The 24,149-nt window shown below is 39.9% G+C and overlaps 1 pseudogene; it reads right to left on the minus strand.

Annotated features, from left to right (window-relative positions):
- Positions 1-11,789: 11,789 nt before the first annotated feature.
- LOC149210101 (ubiquitin-conjugating enzyme E2 22-like) lies at positions 11,790-15,965 on the minus strand (annotated as a pseudogene).
- Between the last annotated feature and the right edge of the window lie 8,184 nt (positions 15,966-24,149).

A 24,149-nucleotide genomic window follows, 5' to 3' on the forward strand; every position in this document is an offset into this window, starting at 1 on the left:
AAAGTATATACAAACTCTAATTCTAAAAAGCATGAAAGTAATCTTCTAACGCTGACTACAGAATACATACATATTCTAATTCTAAAAGCATAAAAATACTGACTGTAATTAGGAAAAAAACGTTGAAGAACTAAACCATTAAATGACTGTGAAGAAATGTAAGCGAAAACGAAAGAACGAGATTTAATTGAGTTATAACGAAATGATGAAACAATGAAACAAGGAAACTAAACTAGAATGAATTGCAATGATAGAAAGCGATAAAATGAAATAAAATAAACCTCGACTGTGTGCAAGGGCCCTCCGCATATAGTAGGTGTAAATCATGCTCACATATGCATCAAATAATAGAAAGGTAACTTTAATTCCATACGAAAACAAAGGTATGTTTCACAATTCTTCAGAAATTTAACTATTACTTCCTTCCCATCCTCTACAATGGATACAGGTTTATATATAAAATCTATGCTCAATAGTTTGAGACTCATACGCCTACAAGTCTTTTAATCAATCCTTATTCAAATTCAAAACTTAACAATAAAAGCATAATCTCGGCGATTTGCTATTTGGAAAGCAAATCAGAGAAACGTAATGCATTCGGACTTCTACTGCGACGTGTTTGACCCGTGCCTTTGACCGCGTCACTGTGTGGCTCCTTTAGTGAATTGGCTAGAGTGGATAGGAGGATATCCATGAGGGGATCGTTCCTTAACCACCCATGTGCTTATTTGCTTCGTTGGCGCACCAAAAACCCGCAAACCATGGAGATAGTTGCAGAATCATGTTAATTCTATAGCCAATGTAATCTTTAGCATAACAATAAGGAACATTAAAGAATATGAAAAATAATACATATGAGAGATTTTACCTTATCAAAATCTATAATTTACTGCTTTTATTGAGTTGAAGGCGATTATGAAAAAGAGGAAAATGGAGGAAAAGGGGTGTCAAAACAAAACATTTATGGAACTCTACAACCATCTAGATGCAAGAAAACTATCTACAACCAAGGTTGAGGCTCAAAATCTCAAATCAAGGGTGTAATCCCAACCTATACATGCTTAGAAGAAGAGGATGGACAAGTCCCAACGCATGCGCTCTTAAGAGAATAACAGGAAAGCATGAAATCACCTTTTGATTCACTGTCATCTCACCAATGTGTTATGGGCTATCACTCATAGGCTATGTCAAATGCAATAATGGATTGGAGATAACACAAAGGCATTAAATGAATGGACTACAACTAGAACATAATACAAAATTTTGGTTGTAGAGGTGATCTACTCCATTTGGCTAGCTCAAAATAATGGTGTATTCCAAAATAAAACTCCAAACCTCTACAAGATTTGCTACATGTTGAAGGCAAGCATTACCTTATCATGCACCTCACCAAAGACAAGGCTTCCTTGCACTCTCATACCTTTGAAATACAATTCTAAAATTTCTAGAGGATATTTTGATTATCCAATTTTAAGGTCACAATCCAACTAGACACCACATTGGTGTATGAGACCCCCTTACTTGTGGGACAAGGGACCCACCTCCGCACAGTGATTTGACCTCTAAGTCAATGAAGGCATACATACTCTACCCCCTCTGGTTTTGAACCTGTGACCTCTTAGTAGGAAACACATGCTATTAACCATTAAGCCCACTCAAGCTAGATATAGTGGGTTTCTCCTTAATGTCTCTTTTACATAATGAGATATTACATTGGAACTAACATCATATAGGCGAAACCCTAGCTCGGGACCTGCAACTCCTGTGAAGATGGCGCACTAGACGACGCGGGATTCGCCACTTGGGGCCCTCCTGGGTTACAAAGATGGGGCCACTGCCATAGGGCAGGGCCGACTGTCAGGTTCTTTACAGTTTGAGCTCGGGGTTCGCGGCGACGGTCGCGGGGTTGTTATCTCCTCATCTGGGGCTTCTCCCTCTAAGCTTTGTTTTACCTGGGCGGTCGCCATCCATACGGTTACTGCCTACCCGTCAACGCTCACCAATAACCGTCTTCCGCCTTCCGCATCTGCCGGATTCGAACACGGGTCCTCATATGCACCCACCGACAGACAATATGATAGAAGAGGAACTGTTAGACTATGGGGAGGACCCCATGCCCAACCAAGAAATATGGGCTCACACCTCCAGACCGTTGATGCTTCCGCGTAGTATAGCTCTTGGGGTAACGGCTGGCGCTTCAACTCGACCTCAACATCTGTCGACAACTGGGAAAGACAAGGAACCGGTATATCCTCCTCTGGACGGTGGCCTCGACTGCCCTCCACTTTCGCCGGCGACGCTACAGCTTTTGGGTCCAAATTTGCTTGCTTCGCCTTCCCTGGATGCTCCCCTCCATCATCCCTTACATACTCCCATCCCCTCTCCCCTGAATCCTCCTCCTCCATCTAGCTCCCACTCCCTATCGGTTTCTTTTATGCCGCTGAACAAGCGTCTACCTCCTCCTCCTGGCCCGAATCCTCTGGGTATTGGCACCTCGGCTCCTCGATCCCCTATTCGCTCTGGTTGTTTTACTACGCCTACCCCCGCACAGTCGATTCACTCCGCTCAACAAAGTACCTCGGACCCATGTCGCAGGTTACTTCGAGAGACTCTTGCAGGAAAACGCACAGAGAAGTTTGCCAAAGGAAGATGCCTCAAAGCCAATAATTCTGGGTTTAAGGTAAACCTGGGACCTGAAGCTCCGCTTCCGGACATTATGGATGCTGCGCGAAAGGTACTGGTTGGACGTGTTCGTGGTCGGAACTACTCGGCGGAGAGGCTAAAATCGTGGGTGGAGGAGATATGGGGACCGCTGCTCAAAGAATTACCGGAGGTGATGGTCCTGTCCAAAGGCTGGTTCGCACTCCATTTCTGTCATCAACAATTCGCCGAATGGATTCTGGGTAAATACTGGCACATTGAGCTTATGCCTGTTCTACTGAAACGATGGGACCCCTTATTTGACCCTGATCGTGAACAACTTGGAGCTGGCCCTGTCTGGGTACGCTTACCAGGCCTGCCTTGGCAATATTGGAGCCCCTACGTCTTCAAAAGAATTGGTGATACACTGGGCACTTACCTGGAACATGACCGCACATATGAGAAGTCGGGTAAGCGCTCCATGGCTCGTATCTTAGTTCACATGGATACTAGGCCAGGTCTGGAGGAGGTCATCGAAATATATCATAATCATGTCACCAGGAAGCAGTTACTGGACTACGAAGGAGTCCCCTTTCGATGCCACAGATGTCACAAGACTGGACATCTCTATAAGGACTGCCCCTTGAACTCTGGCGGGGGTAAGGAGAGTTCGCATGGTCCCAGGAGCCATCCTTCTGCCAACCCAAAGGTAGATGCCAATGCAATGGAAGACGACCCGGTACAAATGGATCAACATACTAAGGGGCCGGGCGAAGGTGGGAAAAAGAGATCATCCAGGAAATTCGCGGTGCCTTCTACTGAACCGCCGCGCACAAGATCCAGGACAGCAGAAGCCGCAGCTAAGACGATGGAGCCGGCATCATCACAATCAGGTGCCAACTCCTCTCCTCTTTGTCATCCTTCTTATTTGAATGATTTGCATTCCAATATGCATTCTGCACTCAGAACCACCCTCTCTGATTGTGTTTCATTATCCTCTATCCATTGTCCCATTGACCCTCCTATCCACACTTTCTCCACTACTCCTCCATCCTTTATCCCGGAGAGTGAAGATCCGGCTACCCCGACCTCCTTGTTGGCATCTGGTGGGCACCATTACCTTTTGCGATCCAGAACTAAACCAAAAATACTTGGACTGGGCTCCTCCCCAGGTCGGCATCGGAAACATAAGAGAGGCCGGCCTTCCCGAATCACATCGGCGAAACTATCTGCGGTGGCAGATGTGGCATCGGGTCGACAGAAAACAATTGAGCGGGCACTTAGAGCAAATGAGCCCAGTACCAGAGTGATCCCATGATTTGCCTCTCTTTTAACTGTCGGGGTCTTGCCAGCCCTAAAAAACGTTTGGCTCTCAAGAGACTGATTCTTGAATCAAAATGTGATATATTATTTCTTCAAGAGACCCTCTGCCCCTCCGAGTTTGCGGTCCGATGTCTTCTCTCCTACCTCCCTGGTTGGCACCTACATGGGGTAGATGCCTGTGGTCGATCTGGTGGCCTGCTCATCGGTATTAACCCTAAAATGCATAGACCTCTCTCGGTTTGGGGAGGAAGAGGGTTCCTCGGCATGGACATCACTCTGGGTGAACTAGGCCTTCCCATCAGAATCCTCAACATTTATGGACCCAATCAGAACAGGATTGAATTTTGGCAAAAGCTCCTCTCAGCTGGACATATTACACAGAACACTATCATTGGGGGTGATTTTAATTTCTCCTTGGGTGCTGGGGAGTCCTGGGGGCCATCTTCTCAAGGAGATCCTATCGCGGATCAAATGACTATGCTACTTGAAGGTCATCAGCTTGTGGACATACCTATGAATAAAATACTACCTACTTGGCACAACCAACGGACTGGAGAGGCAGCCTTAGGTAGGAGGCTGGACAGATACATGATGCACGAGGCGCTAATCCAGATACTCCCATTATACAGACAGTGGGTTAGCAATGGCGGCTTGTCTGACCATCACCCCATACTCCTACAAATCAGTGGCAACATTCCGAAACCGCGTTCCCCCTACAAATTCTTTGCCGGCCATCTACAGGACCCAGCATACATCAAGATGGTCACGGATTTCTGGACCACTCAATCACAGTTGAGGGAAGGGAGGAAAGCTTCGGACTTTTGTGACAGGCTTAAGAAGCTCAACAAATTGTCCGAACTCTGGGCTAAGCAGAAACGGAATAGAGAGGAACAGCACCTGAAGGATCTGGAAGACAGAATAGGCCTATTAACTGATGAAAGGGGAATAGGTTACCAATCGGATGGAACTAAAGCAGAGCTCTGTCTCCTGATTGAGGAAAAATCGAAAATCCTGAAGGAAAGAGAAGAACTCTGGCGTCTAAAGAGTCGCGCCATTTGGCTCACAGCAGGGGACAACAATACCAAATTTTTTCACAATATGGCCAACGGCAGAAAGGCAGCCAACACTATCTGGCAACTTCCAATGGAGCCTGATGGTTGGGCTACCACCCATCATCAATTGGCCAGGCTGGGGATTGCACACTTTAAAGGTCTCTTTTCGGCTCCAAATTCAGTTAACCTCCCAGAGATCATCAGGCTCGCTGGCAACTTTCCAAGATTTGTGTCACAGGAGGATGCAGAGGATCTTTGTCTTCCGGTCAGCGAACAAGAGCTTGAAAGCACGCTTAAGTGGTTTAAAAAGGACAAGAGCCCAGGACCAGACGGATGGCCAGTGGAATTCTACCTGGCTTTCTATGAAATGATGAAGGTCGACCTATTGGCAGTGGTGGAGGAAAGCAGAATCTCGGGCCATATACACCCACCCTTGAACCAAACCTTCATAGCCTTGATCCCCAAATCTGACGAGCCTTCCTCCTTCAATGACTTCCGGCCTATTTCCCTCTGCAACTGTCTCTATAAAATTATAGCCAAAATCATAGCCAACCGCATTAAGCCAATCCTATCCACTCATATATCTGCTGAGCAATTTGCCTTCCTAAAGAATCGACACATTTATGAGGCCATCGGCACCGCTCAAGAAGCCTTACACTCCATCAAGCACAAGAACCTGAAAGGCATCTCATTGAAAATTGACCTTGCCAAGGCATTTGACAAAGTTAACTGGCTATATTTGAAGATGGTACTCACTCACTTAGGGTTTCCACATAATCTCATTAATTGGATCATGGGCTGTGTTACATCGGTTTCATTTGCTATACTTATCAATGGTGCGGCCACTGCTCGCTTCCATATCTCCAGGGGGATCAGACAAGGATGTCCGCTATCACCATTACTTTTCCTCATAGTAATGGAAGGGCTGAGCAGGCTCATAGGGGAAGCCAAAAGAACAGGAGACATTAGCGGTCTTAAAATCACAGAGCAATTTGCTCTCACCCACCTCTTGTTCGTGGATGACATCTTAATCTTTCTGAATGGCAGTATCAGAGACAGCACTGCCCTCAATGATATCCTACTTCTCTTTTGTAAAGCTACGGGTATGGAAATTAATGAACAGAAATCCACCAGGTCCATGATGAACTGCTCACAGCAGGAAGGCCTACTTGCTGGCCATTTCTTCCCATTCTTAGAATGCCAGATGATAGATGGCTTTAAATATCTGGGATTTAGATTGAAGCCGGATGGATATAAAAATTCTCACTGGTTATGGCTCATTAATAAAATTGAACGAAGGATAATGGGTTGGCAACACCGTCTATTGTCAAAAGCTGGCAGACTTCTCCTGATCAAGACAGTACTCGAGGCCACCCCTGTTTATTGGATGTCTCTGACCTGGATCCCTAAAGGAATTATGAACAGGATTCGACAAATTTGTACCCGCTTTCTCTGGAATGGAAACAAAAAAGGAAGGGTATTTGCCTGGACCAAATGGACCACTATTGCCTTGCCAAAGCAATGGGGCGGCTGGGGATTAAAATCTCTACCGGAATTTGCTCTTGCTCTTACAGCCAAACAGGGCTGGTCCCTCACCAAGATGGACAGTCTCTGGGCCAAAGTTATCCACCACAAATATATTTGGCCTTCCTGCTTCACGGAATGGCTCCGCAGACCTACTTGGAATCAACAGGGCATATCTGTGGTCTGGCGTGCCACCCTAAAGGCGATGCCCCTCATTCGTGATAATCTACTTTGGAGGGTGGGAGATGGAGCACAGGTACGTATTGGACTTGATCCCTGGCCTGGCTCAGGGAATGCTCATATTCTACCCAGAGAGCTGATTCAACACCTTAACAACAGAGGCTTCAAATTCTTAGCTCAGATTGGAGATCGTGAGCGCTCCACTATTTTCTCCCAAGCTTGGATTAATGACGGGCATGGACTGATCCCGGAGGAATGGACGGATCAGTGGAATGGCTATATCCGTGCGCTTATTGAATCTCACATCAAACTTCGGGAGGCGGAGGATCAACTTATTTGGGCCCCTGCCAAATCAGGGACATACTCTCCCAAGCTAGGATATATCAGCCTAATGGAAGCCAGGAAACCTGCTAACTTGCTTGGCTGGTGGAAAATCGTATGGTCGCTACAGGCGCAGCCCAGGAATAAACTACTCTTATGGAACATTCTGGCAAACAAACTGCCTACAGGGGATAGCCTTAAGAAGCGGGCCATTGCAGGACCTACATGGTGCACATTATGCCAGTCAAATGAAGAATCATCGAACCATCTCTTCCTTCACTGTGAGACTACTAAAGGTATCTGGCATCAGGTCACACAGATTCTGAACATCAGAATGATTTGGCAAGGCGAGGATACTACTTCTGCTTGGGCAAATTGGTGGGCTGCGTTTGCCACCGAAAAGGCCCAAAATCTCCCAGCTGTGATATCAAGTTTCATCTGGCAGAGTAGGAATGGCTGTATCTTTGAGAATCGTAGAGTTGACCACCATTTTCTCTCAACTTCCATTTGTGCCGCATATAATGAAATTCCATTTGAAAGCTCGTCCATCCGTACTAGAATAATACAGCCTGAAATCATTAATAAGGATATGCCTTGGGCATATTTTGACGGAGCAGCGCCGCCACAAGGGTGTGGAGGAGGGATTGTTTTTTATATTAATGAGACACATTATTTTTATTTGAGACTGGGTCTGGGACCGGGATCGAATAACTTTGCGGAGCTTATCACTTTGAGACACCTTCTCTATTTTGCCCTCTCTAAACACTGCAGACAAATTCAAATTTTTGGGGACTCTAAGATTGTGATTGATTGGATAAACAATAAAACTATCTGTCATGCATATACTTTGGAACATATCTTGGAAGAAATTGTTTTTCTAAAAACACATTTTGACCAGATCACTGTTTCTCATATCTACAGGGAAAGAAATGCGACTGCTGACCAGCTTTCGAAAGAGGCGGCGGATCGGCCTATAGGTGACTGGCAGATTGATGAACATACAGCAGATGGGGTTCACAGGTTCTATCATCGTCCCTACATGGACGGTCTCTGGATAGGGGGTTCTCCCCCTCACTAGTTCCCTTATCTATTTGGGAGCTACTTTTTGTATAGCAGTATCTATTTTGTTCGGTTATTATATGGACATATAGATGTATATACTATATGGTCTTGGACGCTATAATATTTTTTGTATAATGGGGACTATATACAGGGAATTTCTCCTCATGATATTTCCTAGACACTTTTGGATGATATATCCAGTTTACTACATTGTAACGTGGCTCATGCCACCCTACAGCATATGCCGCGGCATTTACAACATGTAATTACTATTAACATCTTCTTAATAGAAATTACGAACTCTATTTTCCACGGAAAAAAACATCATATAGGAAATATAAATGACCCTGGAAACAATATTAAGAACTAATATCACTTCCTTGAAATAGGAATGACCCTGGCATTTCTATAATCAGAGAATCACTTGAAATTTTAAGCCAAACAATATTAAAGTAATGTCTTGAACACCAAGAACCAAGAGCCTTATCACCCTATAACGAAGCAACCTATGCAAGATCACATTTACAAAAAATACCTGCCAAAGAACATCCATGTACACAATTCTGCTAGAGAAAACATCTATAATGCCAAAATCAGTTGAAAAGCATGATATGGGACTTTCAAATTCAAAAATCAGTTGAGAAGCATAGGATTAGACTTCCAAGATTTTATATAATGATTATCTGAACGGAGGTGCTAGCAAGATGGGCTTAAATGTCCAAGGAGGAAATGATAGGAGAAAAGATTTTCTAGAAATTGAAAATAATCCTTTCACTGTTCTTTCCCAAGGGATTAAGCTAGTTGTTTATATAAACACTTCAATTAATATTGTTGTATAGCACTTCAATTAATATTGTCTTCTTAGTGTCAAGATTAGAATATAGAACAACCATTTCGTTATATACAACCATCATTACCCAAAGCTTCTATGGAAAACCTGCAGACTAGAGGTTTTAAAAGGCCAATGAGGTTTTAAAAGCACAAGTGCAAGAACATTCTTATTACCTTGGAAGCTCAAGTTGGGCAGGACCAATAGGACTCACATCACCTTCCATGACATATATTATAGAATCTTCAAAGCTAAATGAGTTGTCCTTGATTTTTCTACATGAAACTATTAAACTACTAACATGTCCAAAGATAATTTAGCAGCAGCTAGCGATTCTAAAAACACAACTTCTTTATCAGAATAATGGTCATTTCACCAATATGTTACAATAAATTTCAATAAATAGCTATGGAAGAATCAGTTGAAGAGAAGGCACACAAATTTCTTTCAGTACCTCTAAACTTACTTTGAGAAAACAAAAATATGCAAAATTTGATCAAACTTTGTTATATCTAATAAAAATAGAAGTTGGAAACAAAATTCCATGCTAAAAAGGTTTTGATCAACTCTAGTCTAACTTAGTTTCCTATAAAACGCAAGATTTAGTCCAACTTAGTTGCCTCTAATTCAAATAGAAGTTGAAAACATAATTCTGAGCTAACAGATTCTGACCACTCTAATTTAATTTCGTTGTAACTATAAAATAGACCCCTAGAGCATGGGAAAAGCATGGACCTCTTGCTGTAGTCTTAAGCCGTATGTGACTAGCCATAATACATAGTCTCCATTCTTTGAACAAGAAAGAGAGTGGAAAGCCTAAAGAGACAAGCCTGTCTGAATCAATATTCCATCTTACTAGCCTTGGTCCAAAAACTAGGTTTAAGAAAGTATCCATTAGAGTGAAGATTGTCTTAAGCAGCTATAGAGTTCAAGCCCTATGAATTGACTTCCTTAAGAGCTCTGAGCTTAGTCAATAGTGTAAGCTCTATGACACTTGCCTTAGTCTTTATTTTTATTGACATAACTACTATATACAAGTTTTAGAGAGTAAGATATATGTAGAGTAAGATTCATAAGGTTTCAAAGCTTTCATTCAATATGCATATATTATTTTATTTGAAATCGTAGTATTAGGTGAACTAAATCTCTCTATTGGAGCTTCGGAGTAAGATCTTTGGAAAAAATCCTTAAGAGACAAACTATAGTCTGTACTACAGCCGTATAGCCTAGAGTCTCACTATTCTCAAAAGTTGATCTACTTTCTACTTTGTGGTTGCTTACAAACTTGCACTTGGGACCCGAGTTTTGGAAAGAGTGATAAAAATCAATCCTTTGGTTGCACCTTCTCTGCAATTTATTAAATGTATGACATAGACCAAGGAGCACATGTGACAAAATCTTCTGAGAATATATAATTCATGCTGATAGAGAACAAATGGATGGTGGGCACAGGTTAACAGGTACTACTCCCTACTAAATTTCAATGCATTTCAATTCTCGAAAATATATTTTTCAAGATCTTCAGGCAAATGTAATATGGAGGAAGACTCTTTAATAACAACATGGTAAGTAAAAAACAATATAATTAAATGTACATTCAAAATCATCCAAATTTCTGTTTATTTAACAAAGCTTCCAAACTTCAAAAAGGAAATAAGTGCACAAGACATAAGTTAGCATTTTACATAGACAACATCAACAAGCAATATTTTCCTAGTTGCTAAAAAGGACAGTAATTAAATTCATTATTAAGGAGAACTAAATGATAAAAAACAAAAAAACACTCACTTATTATTAAAGATACACTCACTTATTAGTTGTAACATAACGAAAAAGCATTAACAAGTTAACAGATGTGCAATACAACCATATCCAATATTTCTCATTACATATCACAGACTGACCTCAGCAATACATAGTTGCATGTAGACTATGAAGAAAATCATGTCTCGGAAGCCTTCATAGGAAAAAACTTTCAGAAAGCTTTGGATTGTTTTTTTTTTGCACTGGTAAGGTGTACCTAGACAAATATAAATATACATAAAGCAATATACTAAAGTCTAAAAATATGATATTCTTACAGTTAACAACAAATGCAAGTGGGGGGCCTTCCAGTATAATTTGAGCACTGTTGTAGCAACACAACGAACAATCATACAAGGGTTTTTCATAAAAATTGTGCCACCTACAATGTCTGCTCTAGTGTAAGATCCTTGAGAAGAATCAAGCTCTTGGACTAGCCAAGCAAAATTACTTTAAACACTATGGTGTAAACAAAAATCATACTGTTAAGACTCAAAACACAAACTAAATACACAACAACATGAAATAACGTGAAAAAACATAGTCTCCACTATAAACAAGACTAAATTTGTATATCTACCCCATAATGAAGAAAAAAGTTTCTTTATCTGACCATATTGCACTTGAAAGTTCCCAACTATATAGCATAAAGTCAAAATATCTAGGTTGTGCACCATCAAAAACCAAATTCCAAATTGCCAACCATTCCACAATTTAAATCTAAACAACGAATATATGCCAAGGCCTGAAAATATTATGATATATCTTTTAAAAAAACATCTCCATCAAATAATTGTTTATGGGATGACGATACAACCAATAATAGATTTGTACATCCAACTCTATAAATGTCCACTTCTACAAACTCAAAGCTTGCACGTTTAGGTTGTGCTTCATGCTAGAATAAATTGAATCTATGAAACAACTCCATAGACCTAGAGCCAAGTTAGCTTGTTAAGCATTAGCCAGAAAAAGCTTTGTAAAAACACTACAGAAAACCTATGACTACTATGAAAAACCTATGACCATTGTTAAGACACATTACAAAGCCTGGTGTTAGAATATTCATCTGTTAGTTGAAAAGTACATATCATACAATTCACAGTCTACCATGCCCTCCTAAATTGAATCGAGCTTTTTCTTATCAATGTGCACTCTGGTAGAAGCTAGATCCTTCTTCTTATGAAATGTTGATGCACCAACTCCTATAGCTTCTGTTGAAGTGACATTTATGCTTGGATCTTGAATATTATTCTCATATTTGTTTGGCATGGTAGAAGTGGGGTAGGAGAGGTCACAAGGGTATTTCTTGGGCCTTCATTTAAAGCAATAGACTCTGAAATTTCCACTTTACTCTTCAATTTGGGCTTCAAAGCATGAATGCTTGTATAGAGCCTGCAAAATAAACCCATATCAATATATTTTGTTTATAACATAATCACATCGTACCTCTTGTAACATAATCACATTGTACCTATAAATAAGCTAAATTGATAAGTGGATGAACACATACAAGGAGAATGTGTTGCAGTCCAAGGGTTAGATTCCAATCCTTCTTCAGAGTATTGACACATATCTCTCCATTGCTTGCAATATTAGGGTGGAAGATTTTTGTGAAAAATACCCTGCAGTCCAAGCCAATCATTACTATTGAAAGACACCAAAGTTTATTTCTCATTTTTTACAAGTCATGCATCCCCCTTATATACTTGATGATTTAGATAAGTAGTGAGTAGAAAAACAAAAAGAATGTCTTATAGGCAACTAAACATATAAAGCAAACATAATATCCATTTAAGAGAATGTAAATTAGATGAAGCATCATTATAAGGATCAACAATTACCTCTGGGAGGAGAGTTTGGAAAATTAGGAGTTAGAACCAGTTTCATTCGAAAAACACCAAATTCATATGGAGTGCCAACTGCAGGAAAAAGCATCAATAAATGTAAATATAGCTCATGTTCCAAAAATCTAGTAATAACCATGCAAAAAAAATGAATTCAGATGCTTCAGTAAATGCAATATGAAAAAATAATCCCTTTCTCAAGCATAAAACATCCAAAATATGTTACATTGTTCTGGATTATTCTTTTAGAATGTACCTGGTCCTTCAATGTCCGCAACTATGATTGAAAAAGTTGTCATCATTCACCACCACTTTTATACCTCCATGAGGTGATTCATTAAGACTCTTCAGCTCCTTTGAAATTTCATTTATCACCATGGGTGGGAGGTTCTCGTTTTCAGCCTGTAACACAAGATATATATGTATTTATGTATGAAGATCCACTTCAAAATGGAAAGCATCACAAAAATTTATGCCTGACAAAAACCATATTAACTAATCATGAGAAACTCGAAATATAACAACCTACATGCAATTTTCACCACTGTCCAGGATGTTGGGGTTTTACATTCTGTAAATTGAAGACTAATCAGAACTTTGCACCTTTAATTCTAGCATTGAGGAGATGAAAGGAAAAGGGACTTTCTTGCAGTGCTGAAGAAACCAAAATATGCCAAAAATATATGTATTGGTAAAGACAAAACATAAACATTCACAATATGCCAATTACTAATAGCTATTTATGTATAGGAAAATGGTAATAGAAAGCACAACAAGGTCCAGTAAGAGATGAAAGGCCCCAACTATTTACTGATGTAAGGTTTTTACTTTTGAAAGGAAGAGGGACTTCCTTGCAGTAAAAAATAAACAAATTTATGCCAAAAATCTATGCATGAGGAGAAAAAGGGATAGAAACATTCATAATATGCCAATTTAGTTGTAGGAAAACCTCTATTAGAGATAATTGAGTATCTATAATGAGCTAAAAGGCCCCATCATCCATCAGTAGGGTCAGGATTTTTACCATGTCCCACTGATACAATTGCCTGAAATTCAACTTGTAGCAATGGCTGAAAACATCCACTTGCTGATTTGGCAGATGTAACCTCCCTATCTAGCAGGTAAGATGGAATTTCACAACTCTCATTTACCTTGAAGGCTTGAGAATGAAAACTTTAGTAAGGAATGAGGAAAGAAAAAAGAACATATAACATAGTCAAGGAATAAAGACCACTGGCCATGACAAGATAAAGGGGCCACATATTCATTCTTGTCTATATTGACCAATTGTATCGGGGTGAAAAATGTGTACAACAGTAACATAATTCAAAGAATGAGAGTTCAAAGAAGATCCCTACAAAACATTTGTAGGTTGGTGGTAGAAAACAGTCAAGGTATGCATATGATGCAATGGTGCAGTTTTAGCAGGAAGAAATAAGAAAAGATATGAGGTTCCAAGAATTGGAAAGAGAAGAAAATATTTATTCTTCTTTCTCTGGGACCAAGGATTTTTCAATTATTTTTCATGAGAAGTCTACTAATGACATAGTACACACAGAATAAAATGGCAATCCTTTATCGGAAGAAAAAGGAAGCTTGTGAATGAAGGACATGTTTTTTGTTCAACCCATGGAAACAACATTAGTGTTTTCTATTGCTCTATCTCTCCATACAAATAATCAACCTTTTCTATTGCTCTATATATGCATAAAAATAATCATCCTTATCTAGTGCTCTATCTCTACATGAATATAATCAACCTTTTCTAGTGCTCTATCTCTGCATGAAAATTTTATATGAATCAAATTAAAAAATGCTCAAACGGGAATAATAAATTCTCAAAATGGCAGTCAATTTGGACTTGAATTCCAATGTTTATACCACTATATCCTCCATGGAAAGGGGACTTTATGTGAGTGGATTTGGGTGAATTAGATGAGAATTGTATATCAACGTAGCTTAGAATTTGGTACATATGAGCAAGTTGTAATTGCATTAATGAATGAGATTCAAAGCCAATGGTCATTGCATTATGGCTTTGTACATTGTTGGGAGATGAGAGATGCTATCTTCTTTTCCCCTTAAGTTTCAACCTTGATCAAGTCCTTTTTTAGCGTACCAATAGGATAGGAACCATTCTATAGATGTATGATGATGTAAATAACACAAATATATACAACTATATACTCTGGAAATTATTTGTCTTCGATTTTTCTTTGTACGACTGAGTTGGGTCAAGACTACTTTTAACATTGAAAAGTTCATATAAATTACACTACATGCCTGAGAGGTTTGGTTTGCTCCATCTTCCAAAAAAAAACATTCATGTTAGCATGACAGAATTTATGTATCCACTAACTAACATTGCATTTGTAAAGAATCTCCTGTATTTTTTTTTTAATCTTGTGTTGGTGAAACTCAATATTAACGGGGAAGCGAGAGGGAAGGATAAGGATGAGAAACAGTCAGAATAAGAGGAGTAATATGACGAGGGTCACCAAGATCCTCCTAGAGGTGATGAGTAGAACAAAGAATCTCAAAAGACATAGAGATACCCAGTTCTTGTAGAGCAAAGAAAGGCACGCGTCGAAGCTGCCACAAGAAGAAAAAATAATCAGAAGGTAGACATGACAAAGGACATAACGGCAGTAGTCCTCACTTATGGGGACTTAGACCAAATTGGGGACAGAATTCATGAAACAATGACAAAATCATGGAACAAGCTAGAGGATCGCTACGCCCCACTTCTAATAAGTGTCACGGAGTACATTGTAGAACTGAAAACATTGGCACAAACAGTTAGACAACCAATATAGGCATATGAGAATCTTGGAAAGGAAAGACTAGTAGAGCTACACTTGTAGTGTGGATAACACCGATACCTGTCAGAGCCCTGAAGTTTGACTTCGCCCAGGTATAGAAGTGGGCCCAAGGGTGGAGGTACGTGAACATGAACATCATAGAAGTACCACTACATAGATCATAGAAGCTGCATCTAGAGATCATACATGAGTTGACGCAGTGGGAAAAACTCACTTCATAGTTAAACATTCAGGTAGAGAGAGAACAATATTTGTTAAAGCAGAAGCTTAACCAGGCGATCCAAGAAAGGGATCAGGCAGTATAGAAACAATAGAAGTTAAAGGAGGTGGTTGAAGCAACATGCCACTAGGTTCTAGACATTGATGTCCAAAAAGAGGTACATGTGGAGTACAAGGTCGCGAAGATCGACCTTGCTAAAAAAGCATGCAAGGATAAGATTGTGGACGTGATATTTACATATGAGATGAAGATCAATGAGCTATAGATGAAGCTACAACCAACCACACCAAAGGAAGTGCGAGAGCAGAGGGAGGTCAACCTGAAGGCTGCAATGGTCGGCATCTCCATAGCAGTGGTAGATTGTGGGAAGTTATTGGATGAGAGCTTACATATTTGGACTTCGTTGTATGAAGATCGAAATGTGCAAAAACTACAAGAGGATATTCAGTAGAAGTAGCAACAACTGGAGGAGATTCAGGCAACTATGAGAACCTTACCAATCTCACAGAAGCTCACAAAGGTCAATGAGGGAAATGCCCTCCAGAAGAAGATAGAGGAGTTGAGGAAGGAAGAGAAAACTCTAACAGAGAGAACTCAACCATGGCAGGATGAGGCTCTCCAACTGTCCCAAGAAGTGTATGAGAAGCTTCAAGAGCTTCAGCAGAGAGAAAAGGAAATGATGAAGAAGGCTACAGAACCTATGACAAAATCACTGCTGGAGGAAGTGCGTAGCGAAGAGAAGGAGGTCATAGACATTCTGCAGCAGTTCAACAATGCCTACAACAACATTGTAGAAAAGATCAGAGGCAAATCGGCTGAGTGACTTTGGAAAAGTCACATGTGAGAATTGGGGACCTGTTGGGTGAAACCTAACTTAGCCTAAATTTGGCTAAAACTCTGCAGTTTTTGGAGTGAATCGTGCAGTGGAGCAGCAAAAATCATTTTGATGAATTAAATATATCGCGCATTGTCGTAAGGACTTCAGGGTGGGTCGAAGCCCTTCCTTTCTGTAAAGCGCGAGATTTTGTAAGGGATCAATGGTTTTGGGGCCATAATTGCTTGTTTCAAGGAGTCCATGGTATTTTGGCAATGTAACCCTTCAATGTAATAGTATATATAGGGTAAAATAATAAGAAGAAAATTGATAAAGATGAAATAGATCAGTGTTATGGGTGAATTATTGTGATCTGTAATTTGGTAGCAAGGGAGAGGCTTTGTAGCTGAGTGTGCAGACAGCTTGCAGCTTAGTGCACAGGCCAAGAACTGGTTATTGTTCAAAGATTTATTATATTAAGAAACAGTTCTTGTGGACGCAGCCCTACACTAGGGTCAACCATGATAATTTGGTTTTTATATGTGTATATTTTCTTATTATCTGTTGTAGAGTAGCAATTATTGCATGTTGTTTATTATTAGTTGTGGAGTAGAAATTATTACAGTTTCCTTTTACTTCTGCACAATGATGGTTTATGGTTTTATATGGCATGTTTAAGTGATTAATCTAATGCGGCGAAGTGATTTATAAATGCTACGAATAAGAAAACATAATAATACCACATCTCCTAGTCCCTCAAGGCTGTAGAAACCTGGTTCTACATCTTCCCATAGTCACTTCCGGTGAGACTGTGATCTACTTGCAGGTCGTTTCCGAAAGGGTCAATGATCAAGGATTTTGTTGGCGTGCATTATAGATTGAACTTGGGTCATCCCAAAACAAGCTAACACTGTGTAAACACATATTTACTTGTGTTAGTTCATAGCCGTCAGTACCCCTGTAAACACATATTTACTTGTGTTATTTGATAGCCTACAGTACTTGTATGTAAACACATATTTACTTATGCTAATTCATGAAAAATGTATTCATGAGGCATAGAGCTTGAAACCTTAATTCACGCTCCACTTTTTTTGTTAGAAAATTATATATTACGGAGCAATGGAACACATAAAATATTCCATAAATATAAACACAGAAAACACATAAAACAAGAGAGACACAGATATACGTGGTTCACCCAGTTTGGGCTACGTCCACAGAGAAACATCCAGTCCTTATTTTTCTATTATCCAGCAAACTGAAGAAATACAACCTATAGTAAATCCACTGTAATTCCCTCTTCTCTCTCAATCTCCTCTCTCTTCCTCACTCAAAACACTGATACACATAGACACAATACAATTCCCTCATCTATAGTGAGGGGTTGCCTTCTAGGGCAAAAGAACCCTAAATTAAACATAACTTCTACTGTCAGATCATCCGCCTAATTAACAGCCCAGATTGACTAGAAATTACTAGACTTTTACAAGGAAATTTTACATCTATTTTTAGCTTCGGAGGCGCTGCCCCCGAACCCCCCAGCCAGAGGGGATCCCCCCCCACCCCGCGTGGAGGGGTATACAGTCTTCCTGGGGTATACATCCGGCTGAAACCTTTGAATACAAAAGATAATAAGGCTCCACACCCAACAATCTCCCACTTGGAGACTGATTATAGCAACTCCACCACTGCTTCATTTGCTAGACAATGGCTCCACTTTGGACCTAGCCGTTTCTCATCTTCTTCATCGTACTTGAAGACCAATTGAAACTGAGCAGATTCACAGTTTCTCCCTAGTTACAAATTTTGTTAGCATATCTGCAGAATTCTGGCTAGTGTGTATCTTTTCCAGCTTCAATTGCCCATCTTCCAATGCTGACTGTATGAAATGGTACTTGAGTTGTATGTGTTTAGTCTTGGAATGAAATGCAGATTTCTTTGCAAGATGTATGGAACTCTGGCTGTCACTATATAACCTGCCCAACTCCTGCTTCTTACCTAATTCATCCAGAAACCTTTGTAACCAAATCATTTCTTTACTAGCCTCTATAGCAGCAACATACTCTGCTTCTGTTGTTGAAAGTGCAACAACACTTTGGATTTTTGAAACCCAACTTACCGTTGTTCCACCTACAGTAAATACATATCCTGTAGTGCTCCTCCTGTTATCCCTGTCACCTGCCATATCTGCATCAACATATCCCTGTAGAGAAATGTTTGAACCACCAAAGCATAATGCTTGATTTGTGGTACCTCTCAAATACTTGAGAATCCACTTCATCGCCATCCAATGTTCTTTTCCTGGATGGTTCATGTACCTGCTTACAACTTCCACTGCATGTGCAATATCAGGCCTTGTGCATACCATTGCATACATTAAGCTTCCAACTGCTGATGCATATGGAACTTTAGACATATGAGCCATTTCTTCCTGAGTCTTGGGACACGCCTTCTTACTTAATTTGAAATGACTAGCCAAAGGTATAATAACTGGTTTTGCATTGTGCATATTAAACCTTTTCAACACCTTTTCTATGTACACACTTTGATACAATGTTAATTTGCGATTCTTCTTGTCTCTAGTTATTCTCATACGAAGGATTTGTTTTGCAGCACCCAAATCCTTCATTGCAAATGAGTTTTCCAATTTTCTTTTGAGCACATTTATCTCCTGCATGTTAGAACCTGCAACAAGCATGTCATCTACATACAATAACAATATAATATAGCTGCCATCATTTTGCCTTTTGAGATAAACACAATGATCAGAGTGACACCTAGTATAACCTTGTTCAGACATAAACCTGTCAAATTTTAGATACCATTGCCTTGGAGCCTGTTTTAAGCCATACAAGCTCTTCTTCAACCTACACACTAGTTTCTCCTTCCCTTTTACCTCATATCCTTGTGGCTGCTTCATATATATCTCTTCCTCCAAATCTCCATGGAGAAAAGTTGTCTTTACATCTAACTGCTCAAGATGCAAATCTTTAGCTGCTACTAGACTTAAAATAGTTCTAATTGAAGTCATTTTAACAACAGGAGAAAATGTTTCATCAAAGTCTATACCCTTTTTCTGTGCAAACCCTTTCACCACAAATCTAGCTTTATACCTTTTTCTACCTCCATCTTCTTCCTTCAACTGGTAAACCCATTTATTTTGCAATGCTGTTTTACCTGCAGGCAACCTAACTAAGTCCCAAGTCTGGTTATGTGCTAAGGAGTCCATCTCTTCTTTCATGGCTTGCTCCCACTTCTTCCTGGTTTCTACCTGCACTGCTTCTTCATAACATTCTGGTTCACCAGAATCAATCAACAATACATAATATAATGAAGGAGAGTATCATTCAGGGGGTCTACTTATCCTGGTAGATCTCATAAAACCACTTTCAGGTGTTTGAAGTGCTTGTTGCTGTTGTGGTTGTTTTTATGGATGTTGATCATTATGATTTTCAAGCACTATCACTTTTTCTGTGATCTTGTCAAGCACTGTGTATTCTCTGTTTTCTTTTTCCTATTTCTTTTCCTGCACCTGATCCTTATACAAAACCTTTTCATTAAATATGACATCTCTGCTCCTAATGATTTTGTGTTTTTCATAATCATAAAAGCGATAACCAAAATCATTAACACCATATCTAATAAAGGTACATTTATTTGATTTTGCCTCAAGCTTTGTTATATTTTCTTTATTAATGTGGACAAAGGCTTCACAACCAAAAGTCTTCAAAAAAGAGTGGTTTACCTTTTTACCTGTCCATGCCTCCTCTGGAATACCACCATCCATGGAGCTTGAAGGCCCTCTGTTTATTAGATAGACAACAGTATCTACAACATCTACCCAAAATTGTAAAGGCAATCCTGCATGCAATCTCATGTACCTTACATGCTCCATGATTGTCCTGTTCATCCTTTCTGACACACCATTTTCTTTTGGTGTTCCTGGAACTGTCTTCTCTCTACGAATTCCATTCTCTAAACAATACCTATCAAACTCTTTGCTACAATATTCACCTCCATTATTTGATCTGAGACACTTCAACCTTTTTCTTGTCTCATTTTCAACCAAAGCTTTCCAATTCTTGAAAGTATCAAATACATCAGATTTATTTCGAATACAATAAATCCAGGTTTTTCTGGTTGCATCATCAATAAAAGTAACATAATAACGAGAGCCACCAAGAGATGATACCTGAGCAGGTCCCCATACATCTGTATGCACAAGCTCTAATTTTTCGCTCTTCTTTTCTTTCCCAACTCTAAGGAATCTGACTCTCTTATGTTTTCCATAAACACAATTCTCACAGAATTTTAAATCAACATGCTTCAAACCTGGCAACAAATTTCTTGAGTGAAGAATCTTCATCCCCTTCTCACTCATGTGCCCGAGCCTATGATGCCACAATGCCGTATCTTCTCCTATAGAGGTTAAAGCATTAACAGAATTAGAAATACCATTGCATAAATACAATGTACCAACCTTTCCTCCTTTCGCTATTACCAGGGATCCTTTAGTGACCTTCCAGGTTTTATCTATGAAAGTAGTTACGCAACCTTCACCTCCCAACTGCCCTGTTGAAATCAAATTTTTCTTCAGATCTGGAACATGCCTTACCTCCTTCAATAGCCATTGATTTCCATTCTGCTGTTTTATGAAAACTGTACCCATTCCAACAATTTTACAGGGTTTATCATCACCCAATCGAACCTGTCCAAAATCTCCTTGAACGTAATCATGAAAATGTTTCTTATTAGGTGTGGCATGGAATGAGGCCCCTAAATCTAGCACCCATCCATCAATAATATTTTCTAATGAAAGAATCAAAGCATCTTGCAACACATCACCTGTTACATTCGCTTCTTGATTAGTTTATTTTTGTGCGTCTCCTTCTTTTCCCTTCCGAGACTTGCAGTCTTTCTTTAGGTGTCCTTTCTTCCTGCATTTCCAGCACACTATCCTTGATCTGGACTTGGATCTGGCTTTTCTTGACTTACTGTGATATCCTGGGCTCTTTCCTCTTTCCATTTTTCTTCCCCTAGTCTCTACAGTCAAAGCATTACCTGATGTCTCACCAGAGCTTTTCCGTCACATTTACTCGCTAAGGATTGCATCGACAACATCATCAAACTTTAAAGTACTAGATCCAGAGACAGAGTTACTAATGGCCACTACTAAACCATTCCAAATTTCTGGCAATGAGCACAGAAATAACAGAGCCCTAACTTCATCATCAAAAGTTACCCCTACAGAACTTAACTGACTGGTAACTGTATTAAAATCATTTAAATGATCAGCAACAGATCCACCTTCTGACATCTTCATATTAAATAAACACTTCATAAGAAATACCTTATTTGAGGCCAAGGGATTTTCATATAGTTTGGCTAATGCCGACATTAAACCCTCTGTTGTCGTTTCCTTTGAAATATTAAACACTATTGACGCCGCTAGGCACAACCGTATTGTTCCAAGTGCTTTTCTGTCAAGAATATCCCATTCTACGTCTGTCATACTCGTCGGCTTCTTTGTCTTTCCGCTTAATGGTAGGTACAGACCTCTCTGAAATAGAGAATCTTCCATCTGCATCTTCCACAGCTAGTAGTTTTGGTCGTTGAATTTTTCGACCCTAAACCTACCATGTTCCGCCATTGCTCCCACTTGAACCAGGAACCCTTCTCTCCTACGATTTTATCAACCGAATAGACCTTCGGCTCTGATACCAGTTGTTAGAAAATTATATATTACAGAGCAATGGAACACATAAAATATTGCAGAAATATAAACACATAAAACAAGAGAGACAGATATACGTGGTTCACCCAGTTTGGGCTACGTCCACGGAGAAACAACCAGTCCTTCTTTTTCTATTATCCAGCAAACTAAAGAAATACAACATACAGAAAATCTGCTGTAATTCCCTCTTCTCTCTCAATGTCCTCTCTCTTCCTCACTCAGAATACTGATACATATAGACGTAATACAATTCCCTCATATATAGTGAGGGGTTGCCTTCTAGGGCAAAAAACCCTAAATTAAACATAAATTCTACCATCAGATCATCCGCCTAATGAACGGCCCATATTGTCTAGAAATTTCTAGACTTTTACAAGGCATTTTTACATCTATTTTTAGCTTCGAGGGTGCTGCCCCCAAAACCCCCGCTGGGGGACCGTTGGCCCCCGAACCCCCCAGCCGGAGGGGATCGGCCCCCCCGCACCCCCTGCATGGAGGGGTGTACAGTCTTCCTGGGGTATACATCCGGCTAAGACCTTTGAATACAGAAGATAATCAGGCTCCACACCCAACATTTTCTGCATTTTCACCTCCTCACTCTTCCATATTTCTTTTGGAGATTGTTGCTTAGGATTTTCTGCTATGTCCAACCCTCTACATCAATTTTCCTCCTTTCCTTCCTCATGTTAATCTATACTAAAATAACAATGTTAAACTGTGTATTGTTGTGTTTCAGCCACCAGAACCAATGCATTTATCTTTAAGATAATCCATATCTACCAATGTGTATTTCAATCTATGTGTTTTCTTGAGTTTACCTTAGCGAAGGGCTGTTGTGTTGAAGAAACTAGGGAAAAGTAGTGTAGTGTGATTCTTCGTTACTTGATAAAAATTTGTGGAATCTTTTTACTTTTCTTGTTAGCTTATTCTTCTTCTTCTTATTATTATTAGTGAATATGTGTGTACTTCATCAAACTTCTACCAAAACATAAACATAAGAACACAAGATGTTGGCTCTTTGCTAGGGCCAAAAACTCTCTACTCTTGAGAGGAAAACCCTTTAGTGAATTTCTCTTATTGAAGATTCTATTGATCAATTCCAAACCCTAGAGCCCTAACAAAGAGATCCTCCAAGCACAAGTCAAGTCTCCACTCCATTCTTCACCATATACCCCGGCACTTCTTCCAGCACTTTGTTTCTCGAGACTTTGTCCTTCTACTTTTGTCACTTCTTCTTCTTGCTATGATTCTTGTCTAGAGTTAGACCTTCCCTGAATGAGTCTTCTAAATGAAGTGTTTCTCTTCTATTCCTTGCTCAATTATATCTTTGACTAACCAAGATCCTCCTTGAGTGTACGATTGTTCTGTTGTCCAAGTTTCTTACGCGTGTGGAGACTATTGCTAGGTGGTGTATGCCCTTCTCCTTCGCTTGAGTGTCTTTCTTCCATGCTGGAGGAGGACCTCTTGTAGGCCTATTTTTAGCCCAAACGAGGGTAGGTAAGTGTCTAATAATTTCTGCTATTCTAGCCGCAGGGACAACCCTTATATTTCCTCGTATGTGTGACTGTAACAACCCCAAAATAGACTCCTAGCCCTCAGTGGTGTACCCTTTCTCTTCGCTGCCTTTGGAGACCTCCTTCCTTCGTTCTTTATCGAATTTACCTTAGCAGATTTTAGAGAACACTTTATGCATTATCTTTGGGGTAGAAAACCTCTATAAATAGAGGACTATCCCTCCATCTAGGCCAACTAGAAGGTCAACTAGTCCTTTGTTTGTAAGCCGACTTTGAGTGCTATTTGTAGGAAGATTTGTTGAGCAGTTTGTGGATAGCTTCCATTGTGGTGTAGCATGCTTGAAGGAGCTTCTTGAAGGTGCCATTTCATAGGAGTAGACTTGACTTTGCTTGGAGGTTTCCCTTTGACTTTAATATATATTTATGCATAGGGTAACATGTCCTTAAGGCCTTGAATATTT

The sequence above is a fragment of the Pinus tabuliformis genome, chromosome 1_2 (assembly GCF_031772625.1).
Source record: "Pinus tabuliformis cultivar Carrire ecotype Pingquan chromosome 1_2, CPIR1, whole genome shotgun sequence".
NCBI classification, from domain to species: Eukaryota; Viridiplantae; Streptophyta; class Pinopsida; order Pinales; family Pinaceae; genus Pinus; species Pinus tabuliformis.